We start from the raw sequence: 12,195 nt of genomic DNA on the forward strand, positions 1-12,195 counted from the left end.
AAAAAAGAATTGCTATGATTCAAATTTTTGGGAACTGGAAAAAAGTACAGAATACAGCTGTGGAATATTTCTACTGAATGGTTAAGATATTTTTCTTTATAAAGACTTGCTGCTTTTATAGTCTTGAATTTACTAGTAATTTCCACAGATGGAAGGGATTTATGTCCACACATCTCAACATCCTAGTCACCCCCTCTTGCTGCAGCACAAAATGTCCTATGAAGTGCAACTTCTGGCAGAAGTGGGGGTGGGAGGAGATGGATGCCTGCTGTGGGAGGAGAAAATTGTTAAAAATCATCTCCATTTCTGTCCACAGAAATCCTCAGAGTGCTGACACATTTTTATTGTTAATATTTTTCACATTGTGTTTCCCCCAAAAGTCTATTATGACCCCTGAAAAGCTGGTACTGAGGGTCAAGGGATGCTTGTGAACAAAAGGATATGTGACAATCCAATTTTCCCTCCTTACTGCAACCACTACTCCACGGTATTTTGTCCACAAGCATCTCCTGACTATCAGCATGTGTTTTCCAGGGATCACAGTGGATTGATGAGGAGATATGATAATGAGAAAATTCAACCCTGTAAGTTCCTAATGCATGGTTTGCAGGATCTGACACGTTTTAATAGGATTGCTTTACCGAACTGTTGTATATCCCTTGACCTTTTTTCAAAAAAGTGTTTAATATATCTTATCAAGAAATGAACACAATTTCTTTTTTCTAAGGGGCTATTTATCATATTAATTATGCTGTTTCAGTTTATTATGTTGGTTAATCCTTATATTCATAGCGTTTAAACCAAAAGATAAAATTATCCTTAAGGAAAGATGAAAAAATGATGGTTGTTGTGGATTTTCCGGGCTGTATAGCTATGGTCAGCTGTACAGCCTGGAAAATCCACAACAACCATCGTTCTCCGGCCGTGAAAGCCTTCGACAATATAAAGATGAAGAAACATTTATTATCCTTAAAGAATGATGAAGAAATGTTTTATAGTAAACACAGAAACATAGGGCTAGAAGGAATCCCCAAGGGCCCTCTAGTTTAACTCCCTGTCCAATGCAGGACATTCACACCTATCTCTCCCCCTCAGTGAATCCCCTACGCTATATGGAGAAGGCAAAAAACCTCCAGAATCCCCAGGCAATCTGGCCTGGAGGAAAATTCCTTCCTGACCCCAAAGTGGCATCAGCATTACCCTGAGCATTTAGAAAGGGCCAGAAGAGCCTAGCACTGACTTATCCCTTCATGTGTTCCCTCTCCTGATTTGCGTACATTCATATTGAGTTATAGAATCATCAATGCTGTCAGGTGGCCAATATAGCCACTTCTTAAATACCTCCAAGGAAGGAAAATCTTCCACTTCCTGGGAAACTTGTTACAGAGAGGAACCACTCTGTCCAGTGAGGAACCTCTTCCTAATGTTTAGCTGAAAATGCTTTTGCTATCATTTTAACCCATTGTTTCTGGCCCAACCCACTGGGGCAACAGAAAACAACTCTACTCCATCCTTTATACAACAGCCTTTCAAATACTTGAAGGGGACTATCATTTCACCTCTCAGTTGCCTCAGTTTCTTTTACGTGGATCAGTGTTTTACGCTGCCATAGTCCACTCTGAGTCCTGTGGCACAGAGTGGTAAGCAGGAGTACTGCAGCCCAAGCTCTGCTCACACAACCTGAATTCAATCCTGGCAGAAGCTGGGTTCAGGTAGCCAGCTCAAGGTTGACTCAGCCTTCCACCCTTCCAAGGTGGGTAAAATTAGTACCCAGGTTTCTGGGGGTAAAATGTAGATGACTGAGGAAGGCAATGGCAAACCACCCCATAAAAAGTTTGCCAAGAAAATGTGATGCGACGTCCCCCCATGGGTCAGTAATGACTCAGTGCTTGCATAGGGGACTACCTTTACCTACCTAATGTGGTAAAGAACAGAGAAGAGGGAACTTTTTATAAAAGTAAGGAACATTTATTTATATTATCACATTCAATACTGTGAGGGGAACCATGATTAAAGTCCAATGAAACGAAATTCAAAGAAAGCCTTGACAGTGATATAATCTAGTGAGTAAGAGTGTTTAATGTGATCAGTTCAGGAAGTACAAAACAAAACTGAAGTGACACTTCTGATTCATGACAAGAATCCTAAATTAACCTCAACCATCCCTATCCAGCTATCACATCCTTAATAATAGGCAGCAGAATAAGGAGGCAGCTTAGTTAAATAGGAGCACAGTTTAATAAGTCAAGTTCTTTCCCTATCTGGAGTTGCACTAACAGCAATTTCCCTTTTATTTGTTCTTGCCCACACTAAATGCTGGAGTGGACTACAGCACTCTAAAACACCGGCCCAGATTAAAGAAAAATACCACACTAGCTAAGAAACATTTATATACAGAAGTGATAGTATTGATACTATTGACCATAGCTTTTGATTTTTCCTGCCTAAATGCAGAACTTTACATTTATCTCTGTTGGAATTCATTTTGTTAATTTTAGCCCAATTTTCCAGCCTGTCAAGATCACTTTGAATCTTGTGTTTACAACCCCTCCCAATTTAGTATCATCTGCAAATTTAATGAGCATTCTCTATGCCTTCATCCAAGTCATATATAGTTGAACAACACAGGGCCCTGGACAGATCCCTGAGGCACTCCACTTGTCACTCCACTCAAAGAAGATGAGGAACCATTTAAAAGCCCTCTTTGGGTACGATCTATCAACCAGTTACAAATCCATCTAACAGTAATAGGATCTAAACCACATATTACCAACTTGCCAACCAGAATATCATGTGGAACCGTATCGAAAGCCTTACTGAAATCAAGATAAACTATGTCCACAGCATTCTCCTGATCCACCAAAGTAGTAACTCTCTCAAAAAAGAAGATACGATTAATCTGACATAACTTGTTTCTGAGGAACACATGCTGGCTCTTAGTAATCACAGCTGTCTTTTCTAAATGCTCAAGGACTGATTGTTTGATAATTTGTTCCAGGACCTTCCCTCCCCCTTCCTCTGTTCTACCATCCTCCCCCCTGCAGGCCACTTCTGGCTGATTGGTCTCTACATCCTCCTCTCAGCTCTTCCTTCTCCCTTTCCCCCTCCTCTCTCTCATCCCCCTCCTTTCCCAAGATACTTCTTTTTTGTGAAGAAAACTTTATGACATTATAACATTGTCACCTCATTATCTCATTGTGTTGGTCCTCCCCCACCCCCCAACCCATGCCAACCTCTGCCTCCCAGCTCTGGGTCAATGTAGTGGGAATTATGCAAGAATATTGTATATCAAGGAATTTTAGTTGGTGTATCACAAGTAGACATGGGCACGAACCAAAAAAATTTAGTGAACTGGCGGTTTGTGGTTCAGTGCCGCCAACGATCCTGAGATTGCGAACTGCAATGAACATTTTCTGTTACCGAACCAGTTTGTGGTTCGTGGGGCTCCAAACAGCCCCCGTGGCACTTAGAGAGCCCATATTCCCGGGGAGTGTTTTGCAAGCTCTCCTACAGCCATCACCCAAGTTTGGACAAGATTGCAAAAGAGATCTTGGAGTTACACCCTCTCCAATCCAAGGCCCCCAGGAAACTCCCACAAAAATCCAAGCTGAATTATACTCTCAGTCTCTCTCCTCAAAGGCTAGCAAGTGGCAAGCAAGAGCTCTGTCCCACTCCACTGCTAGCTGAAAGTGAATCCCAGCCTGGGAGCCCATGGCTATTTATAAGCACAGGTCCCATTGAGCAATGCAGGAGGCCTGTGTTTGGCCGTCAGAGCTGCCTATCAGGGTTTGCAGGGATGAGATTGGAGTGCCCATGGCTACAGAACACCCCTTCCCCCTCGCTCCCCTGGGTGTCTTCTCCCAACTTGTAACCACTTTGCAGCTCCGTGGTTGAAAGGAAGACCTGCCGATCAAGGTAAGCTGGGCTTCCATTCGGCTTTCCAGGGCAACAGAAGGAGCGCAGACAGAGTTCAGGCATTCCCCCGGCTCCGTTGCCAGGGGAATTGATTGCTGGTGCCTGACTGTCTGGCTTCCAGAACCGCAGCCGAACGCACCGAACCAGGCCTCTCCCAAACGCTGGTTCGTTCGCCGTGGACAATCACAAACCGCTGGATCGCGATCGCGCGATTGCCATTTTCGTGGGTTTTTGAAGTTTGTAATGCGATTCGTGCCCATCTGTAATCACAAGTTCACTGTCCGTCTTCTGTGCAGCCCCACATGGGACTGCACCTGCGCAGGCCTGCCGACCGGATTTTTTTTTACTAGTCAACGTCCACTAGGGGGCGCACGTCCGATCCAATGCGCCTGCGCGGCAGTTTCCCGCCCGAGCGACATTGGGCGACGTCGCCCCCTTTCCCCTCAGTTTCTTCTTTGCCGCCGACCGGTTAGCTGCTAGCTGTCCGCTGTGAAGAAGTTACTTTTCTGTGAGGAGAAATCGACTGTTTGAAAGAGATGGCTGACAAGGCCTTGTTCAAACGTTGCTCGACTTGCTCTACGAAGATGACGAGGACAGATGGCCACTCCGTTTGCCTGGAGTGTCTGGGAGAAGGTCATATCGTGGAGAAGTGTGAGCATTGCCGGCGCTTTACGCCTAAGGCCAGGGCTGAGAGGGCTAATAGGTTGAACGCCCTGCTTTGGAAAAGGGCTATGAACGCATCCGGGGCCCCGAGTACCCCTCAGAAAGGGCCATCGCCAGTTAGCGGGACGGTCGAGACATCTGTGCCCGTACAACCTGCCCGTAGCTCCATCTCCACCCCCCGATCCCGTTCTCCTGACCGGCCCCGTCAACCACCGGCTCCGACCTCGGACCCGAACACCACCGTCGGATCCGCCTCTGATCGTGGGAGGCTGTTGAAGCCGGATCCGACTCGGAAGCGCCGTCATCGGTCCAGGTCCCCCTTGAGGTCGGAACCACCTCCAACGTCGGTTCCGAAGGTGCAGAAGAGGACATCGTCGGTTCCGAACATCCCTGCTGGGTCGGTTCCTGAGCCATCGGATCCGGCACCGCAGTCGTCGTCGTCGGTTCCGAAGAAAGCCGACCCGACTCACCCCAGCCTCACTTCAAATCTTCCTGCTCGGCGGATCCAAATGCTTCCGATCCGTTAACATCTTCAGATCCGATACCTCGGAGTCGTGACTGCGAACGTGGCTTACCGGCTTCGACTGCCAAAAAGACCAAGAAGAAGTCGAAGCACATACAATCGACTTCTGCCCAAACTGACGAGGTGTTATGGGAGAGGCCTGCGACTCCATCTCCACACCTGTCTCCTCTATCTCCCCGTTCTGCAGATGATGATGGTGACCTGCCTGACGCTCCTCCTCTTTCTTCACGTGCCTGGGTGCACGGTGGGCCCATCGGTGGAGAGGATCCACCTTATCGTTCTCCTTGGAGAGGCTTTGAAGGGGAAGGTTCCCTCTATGCGAGGTCGCACCGGTCGTATTCCCCATCCCTTGGCAGAGAATATTGGGGTGACGTACGGAGTGAATTCTCCCGTTATGGGTCCCCCGGACGGGGGTCCCATTATCAGCAGGGCGATCCTTATCAAGACCCGAGTCCTAGTCCTCCGTCTGACCCATTGCCAGAGGACATCGTTATCGGGACTGGTCGTATTTCACCAACAGATGATTATAGGCTCTATACGAAACAAATGATCCGTATGGCCCGCTCCTTGGACATCGATATTTCGGCAGTAGACCCGAAGCCGAAGGATAAGATCCTTCAATATGTTCAGTCTGGGAATCCGCAGACCATCTCGTTCCCATTTACGGAGGGTTTGGTGGACATAATTAACACCATCTGTGAGAAGCCAGCGACAGTTTACCCGACGTCTCGGAAGCTAGAAGCATTATATAAAACCAGAGATGACGTCTGTACATACCTGTTTGCTCATCCACCTCCCTCTTCCCTTGTTACGGAAGAAATGCAGCTCCGTCCTCGCCAGGGTTCCCACGTTGTGCCCACTGACAAAGAAAGTAGGAAGCTAGACTCGCTGGGCAAGAAGTTGTACTCCTCTGCGGCCCTCACACTGAAAATTTCCAATTATTCGGCTATTATGGGGGCTTATCAAATCTTCTTGTGGAACCGTATGGCAGTCTTCATGGAAAAACTTCCTGCTGATCGGAAGGTATTGGCCAAGGTTGTGCTTGATGAAGCACTTCGACTGTCCTGGCAACAAATCAATGCAGGACATGACATGGTGGACACTTCCGCAAGAGCGTTGGCATCCTCCGTTGTGCTAAGAAGGCACTCCTGGCTCCGCACCACAGCACTCCCGGTGGAGACGCGTAACAAAGTGGAGAACCTGCCTTTTGAGGGCCAATCCCTTTTTTCCGCCAGAACGGATGAGTACCTTTCGCAGAAGCGTAAAGATCGACTGACGGCCTGTTCCTACGGGATCCTCCTCCCCAGGCAGTTCACCGATAACCGTTCCCAGTACCGCTCGTTCCAAGGCTACCGTGGTCGGCACAACAGATACCAACCATATCCGCGTTATGGGTCCTACAGGCCTCCCCAACCACCTGCGAATGCCTATCAGCGCAGAAGGCTGGCTTACTGCCCACGGCGCACGCATCAGGGCCCTGATGCCAAGGAGTCAGCAACTCAACCCAAGCAGTTCTGACTAGGATTGGAACAGTCCGTTGTTTTTGGTAGCAGATTGGCTCGTTTTGCCTCTGCTTGGGCGGAAATTACCCGGGATAGTTGGGTTCTCAATATTATATCTGTTGGATATAAAATTCAATTTGATGTTTACCCCGTGTTGTCTCTTCCTGATTATGCAGTGCACTCCTATTCTGATAAGTTACAGACAGAGGTTATAGAGCTTCTGCATAAGGGAGCGGTGCAGGAGGTGCTTTCACAGGACTCCTCCTGGGGATTCTGTTCTAAGATGTTCCTGGTAGACAAGAAGGATGGTGGTGTCCGGACCATTTTGGATTTAAGAGAATTGAATAAATTCGTTCTCGTTAAGCGGTTCAGGATGCTTACTTTAAATACAGTCCACCAATTAATGCCGGAGGCCATGTGGTTTGCTGTTCTGGACCTCAGGGACGCGTACTTTCACATCGCCATCCATCCTGACCATAGAAAATTCCGTAGGTTCCTGTGTAATGATAAGATCTACCACTACCAGGTGCTCCCGTTCGGCCTCTCGTCGGCCCCCCGGGTCTTTACGAAATGTATGGCCGTGGTGGTGGCGTATTTGAGGGAGCAAGGGTGTACCATCTATCCCTACCTTGATGATTGGTTGTTAGCGGCTCCCTCTGCCGATGAACTACGGGCTCAACTTGAAATTGCCCTCAGTACTTGTTGCCGGTTGGGGCTGCTGGTCAACCTAAAAAAGTCTAACCTTACCCCATCCAGGAGGATTCTGCTTATTGGTATGGAACTGGATGGTGTGGTAAATAGGGGTTTTCTGCCCAGGGACCGTGCATTAAAAATTGGGAAACTGGTGACCCTCTTCTTGAGATGTAGGTTTCAGTCAGTCACAACTATACAGAAACTGCTCGGCCTTATGGCTTCTTCCACGGCAGTTACCCCTATGGCCCGGTTGCACATGCGACCCCTTCAGTTGTGGTTCCTTTCTGTTCATGATTTTGAACATGGGTCCCAGAACAAACGGTACTCGATACCCAGGGGGGTCCTTCGCTCCTTGCAGTGGTGGCTGAATGAACCTAATCTTTTACGTGGGGTAGGTTTTGGTTCGGTTCAAACTGATATTACTATTTCAACCGACGCCTCCACAATAGGTTGGGGGGCCCAGTGTGGGTCCCTTAGGGCACATGGAATTTGGTCAGAGCAGAATAAGAGTGATCATATTAACCTGCTAGAACTGAAAGCGGTACGTTATGCCCTTATTGCTTTCGCAGACACGCTGCACCAGAGGTCGGTTCAGGTACTCACGGACAGTTGCACCACTATGTTCTACCTGAACAAGCAAGGGGGCACTACTTCCAGGGTACTCTGCGACGAGGCCAGTCGAATTTGGACCTGGGCCGTGGAGAGGGACATATTCCTGCATGCAGTCCATATTCCGGGCACCACGAACGTGATAGCAGACAAACTGAGTTGAATGCGATCCGAAAATTATGAGTGGACTATAGCAGACTCCTACCTGAATACCATCTTTTTGGACTGGGGGTTTCCGGATGTAGACCTTTTTGCCTCAGAGGCCAACAAGAAGGCTCTACAGTTTTGTTCCAGAGGGGGGCTCGGTCGTCACTCCATAGGGGACGCATTCCAGATACGCTGGACAGGGCACCGGTTTTATGCCTTCCCCCCCTTCCCCCTGTTAGCTCGAGTGGTCAGCAAGGTTCACAGGGATGGGCCTCGCATGATTTTGGTAGCACCTTTTTGGCCCAGACAGGCTTGGTTCCAGCATGTCATGCAGCTGTCCCACGGGTCATACCGTCGGTTCCCCCTGAATCCGGACCTTCTGTCCGACAAAGGAGTGTGGTATCACGACCTACCCAAACTCAGCCTCACTGCTTGGCGCATTCAGGGGCAGGGGGGATGTCTGACAGGGTAGCTGAAATCTTGCTCAATGCCCGTAGAGACACCACTTGAAGATCGTATTCAGCTAAATGGAAACGTTTTGAGACCTGGGCTACTGATGTTGGCCTGAATGCTTGGGATTGCCAGTTGTTTTCTGTTTTTGAGTTCCTCCTGTCTCTAAAAGACGGGGGACTTTCTAATTCCTCTATTAAAGTGTATTTGGCTGCAATTTCAGCATTCCACCCTAAGATAGATGGAAAGACGGTGTTCTCCCATAGTTTGTCAAAGTCTTTTTTGAAGGGGTTATATAACATGTATCCACAGGTGACAGATATTGTTCCCCAGTGGTCACTGCAGGTGGTGCTGACTGGACTTATGAAATCGCCCTTCGAGCCACTCGCTACTTGTGACTTGAAATGGTTATGTTGGAAGGTGGCCTTTTTAGTTGCCATTACTTCTGCTCGTAGAGTGAGCGAACTGGCGGCCCTGAGATGTGACCCGCCCTTCTTGAAGGTCCATCAAAATAAAGCGGTCTTGAGACCTGACCTTCGTTTTAGGCCTAAAGTTTCCACTCAGTTCCATACTTCACAGGACATAGTATTGCCTGTCTTCTTTCCTAGCCCTTCTGGTGCTCCGGAAAAGACCCTACATTCCTTAGATGTCAGGAGGGCTGTTTTGTTTTACTTACATCGTACGTCACAGTTTAGATGTACCAAACAACTGTTTGTGTGCTACTATGGACCCAGGAAGGGAAGAGCTGCTACGGCTCAATCAATTTCTCGCTGGGTTACCCAAACTATTAGGGCATGCTACTCTCAGGCTCAGTTACCTTGCCCTTTGGAAGTAAAAGCTCATTCCACCAGGGCGCAAGCTGCATCTGCGGCTTTCCTCAGGGGCATGCCCTTGCATGATATCTGCAGGGCTGCAACGTGGTCGTCCTCTGACACGTTTGCCAAACATTACGCACTAGATGTGTGGGAAAGGAAAGAGGCTGCTGTTGGTAATGCAGTGCTTCAGTCTCTTTTTCGGTGAGAACACATGCCCGCCTCCTGGGTAAGTGGCTTGTGAGTCTCCCATGTGGGGCTGCACAGAAGACGGACAGTGAAAACAGAGTTGCGCTTACCGTAACTACTGTTCATTGACGTCTTCTGTGCAGACACACAACCCTCCCTCCTACCCCGCTGTGTTCTTCCAGGTAATGTGAAGACATTCGGCGGCAAAGGAGAAACTGAGGGGAAAGGGGGCGACGTCGCCCAATGTCGCTCGGGCGGGAAACTGCCGCGCAGGCGCATTGGATCGGACGTGCGCCCCCTAGTGGACGTTGACTAGTAAAAAAAAATCCGGTCGGCAGGCCTGCGCAGGCGCAGTCCCATGTGTGTCTGCACAGAAGATGTCAATGAACAGTAGTTACGGTAAGCGCAACTCTGTTTTCTGCCATCTTGCTCTATTCATGCCAGAGCCTGAATGGGATTTCTTGCTTGAATATGCCTTGCTAAGCTATACTATTCTCTGCTGACATGAGTTCTGGCCTTGTTGGTGTTTTGAGTACAAGGATTCCTAAAGAAGTCAAGCAAACTGGCCACAAGGATACTAAATTAATACACCTGACAGACAGGCAATAATTTCTTGAACTAGCGCCAGCACTTCCTTGATCTGCAGTGCTAGCCTGGGACACTGAGAGCATGTTTTGGTCTTGAACCTTCCCTTTGTGACCATCAACTTCTCTTTAATCATCCCTCTTTTGAAGAGGATTAATGTACTGGGGGGCATATGTAAGTTTAACCTATATAAGTCTTGGTGAATTCCCTCTCAAATGGGGTCTCACCACAGACTGAGCTGCAGCAAGTGCCGTGCAGAACCAGGCCAAAGGAGTTCCCTGTTGCTGTTAGAAGGGATCCCCCAGCAACTGAAAGGGTATTAAAGAAGTGTTGCACTAGGTGATATCCTTCCTTTGTGTTGTATGTGTGGCTTGTTGCTGTGTATGTTGGTTTTGTGTACTTATTTCTTTCCTGTATGTCACTTGATGTTTGTTATTGAATAAATTATTTTTCCTTCTACGCTGGTATGTTCATTGTATCCAAGTTCTGAAAAAAAAACAATCTGCCCTCTGGCAGAACTGTCAACCTGCACAGAGCTCTCCACTTTGGACACTGGGAATCGGGGTCCTAAATCCTAAACAAAAATGTCTAGTCTGAGTATGGTTGTCCTGTATGGGGAATTTTTTCAAAAACCAACATAATGACATTGTAACATAATATCATATAACTTATGGCAGGTATAAGTCAGTAGGTAGGTAGACCCAACCTCACACCCACAGGCACATATAAGCCTTTCACAACCCTTGCCACCTAGGCAGGTAAAGGCCAGGAGTCCCCCATTGCACACCATCTCTCTAGCCTCCACTATAGCAGGCAGTGAGCCCTGACCCAAATCCTCACAGGGTCCCCTGGTCCACCAAACAGGCGGCCAGTTCCCTCTATTTGCCATCTCTCACCCAGCTACAGCCCAGGGCTACTGTGGAAAAGGGAACTCAGAGGTTACTTTCTCTCAATATATGCTGCTTCTATTTAATGCACTAGGCCCTTTCCACATGAACAGAGAGTTTGTGTGTTATTTTCCCTCAGTTACCACCTTTAAGCCAGCTAGGGCTGAACCAAAAAAAGACCCTTTTTTAATAAGAAGAAACATAGGAGTGAATGGATTTTAATTTAATAACATATTGAGATTAAACAGAAAAGGTTTCAAATTAAAAGAGTAGATTAACAGCCAGCTAACTTTCTGCTACCTCTCTGAGCAGTGCTTCAAACCCTTCTCCTCCTCAGACTCTCTCAAGCCTTCTTTTCCCTACAAAGGACTCTAAGGCTGATTCCGCACACATTGGATAATGCACTTCTAATCCTCTTTATAGATCATTTGGAACGGATTTTTTCGTGTGCGGAACAAGAAATCCACCTCAAACGATTGATAAAGTGCATTGAAAGTGCATTATCCAACGTGTGCGGAATCAGACTAACTCTGGTAGGCCCAGCATTCCTCTGGCTTCCATTGGCTGTCTCTCAGGAGAGCTAGAGCTGGAGCCAGTCCTGTCTATCACACACTGTTTATTTCATGCCAGTGTGGACAAAAAAAGATGACACCCACTCCATTTAGTTGGCCTGAGACTCTGTCTGTATAGGTGCTGTGAGTGAGAATAAACAATACTGGCCAATAAGGATCAGCGGTCTAAGGAAGATTCCTTGCTTGCCACAGGAAATCAAGCAGACTCTGCATATACTTGTGGATCCCCATCCCCAGCAGGGGGCTGGCAACCATAAACTATAATGCAAGTTTATATAGATTTAGTAAATTATTATTAAAATGCATACAATTAAATTACTGACATTTCTTTCACCAGGGGACATCACTAGAATAACCCCAAAAAATCCAATTATTGTTTTGGCTGTCTTAGTTATTGTGAATCGTCCTTTTATTATGATTTTGCAGAGTGATCAGAGACTTAGCCTTTTGTATCACTTAACTGCTCTAGCCTTCAGAACATCACAGGTAATGGAGGGGCATAGACTAAGTTTTAGCAATCTTGATTTGGACACACAGACACAGACAGTTTGAAGTTGGTTAAAGCTGTAGCAGCCTTGGTGGTGATTTGGGGATCAAATGCAGATGAGCTATCCTACAAGCTTCCTGTAGGATCTCATTTGCTTCCAT

The 12,195-nt window shown here is 47.4% G+C and overlaps 1 protein-coding gene across 1 annotated transcript in view; it reads right to left on the bottom strand.

Annotated features, from left to right (window-relative positions):
- SPATA1 (spermatogenesis associated 1) overlaps nucleotides 1–12,195 on the bottom strand; it is a 51,441-nt gene that overhangs the window by 23,967 nt on the left and 15,279 nt on the right. The window lies entirely within an intron of this gene.

The sequence above is a fragment of the Eublepharis macularius genome, chromosome 5, assembly GCF_028583425.1.
Source record: "Eublepharis macularius isolate TG4126 chromosome 5, MPM_Emac_v1.0, whole genome shotgun sequence".
NCBI lineage: Eukaryota > Metazoa > Chordata > Lepidosauria > Squamata > Eublepharidae > Eublepharis > Eublepharis macularius.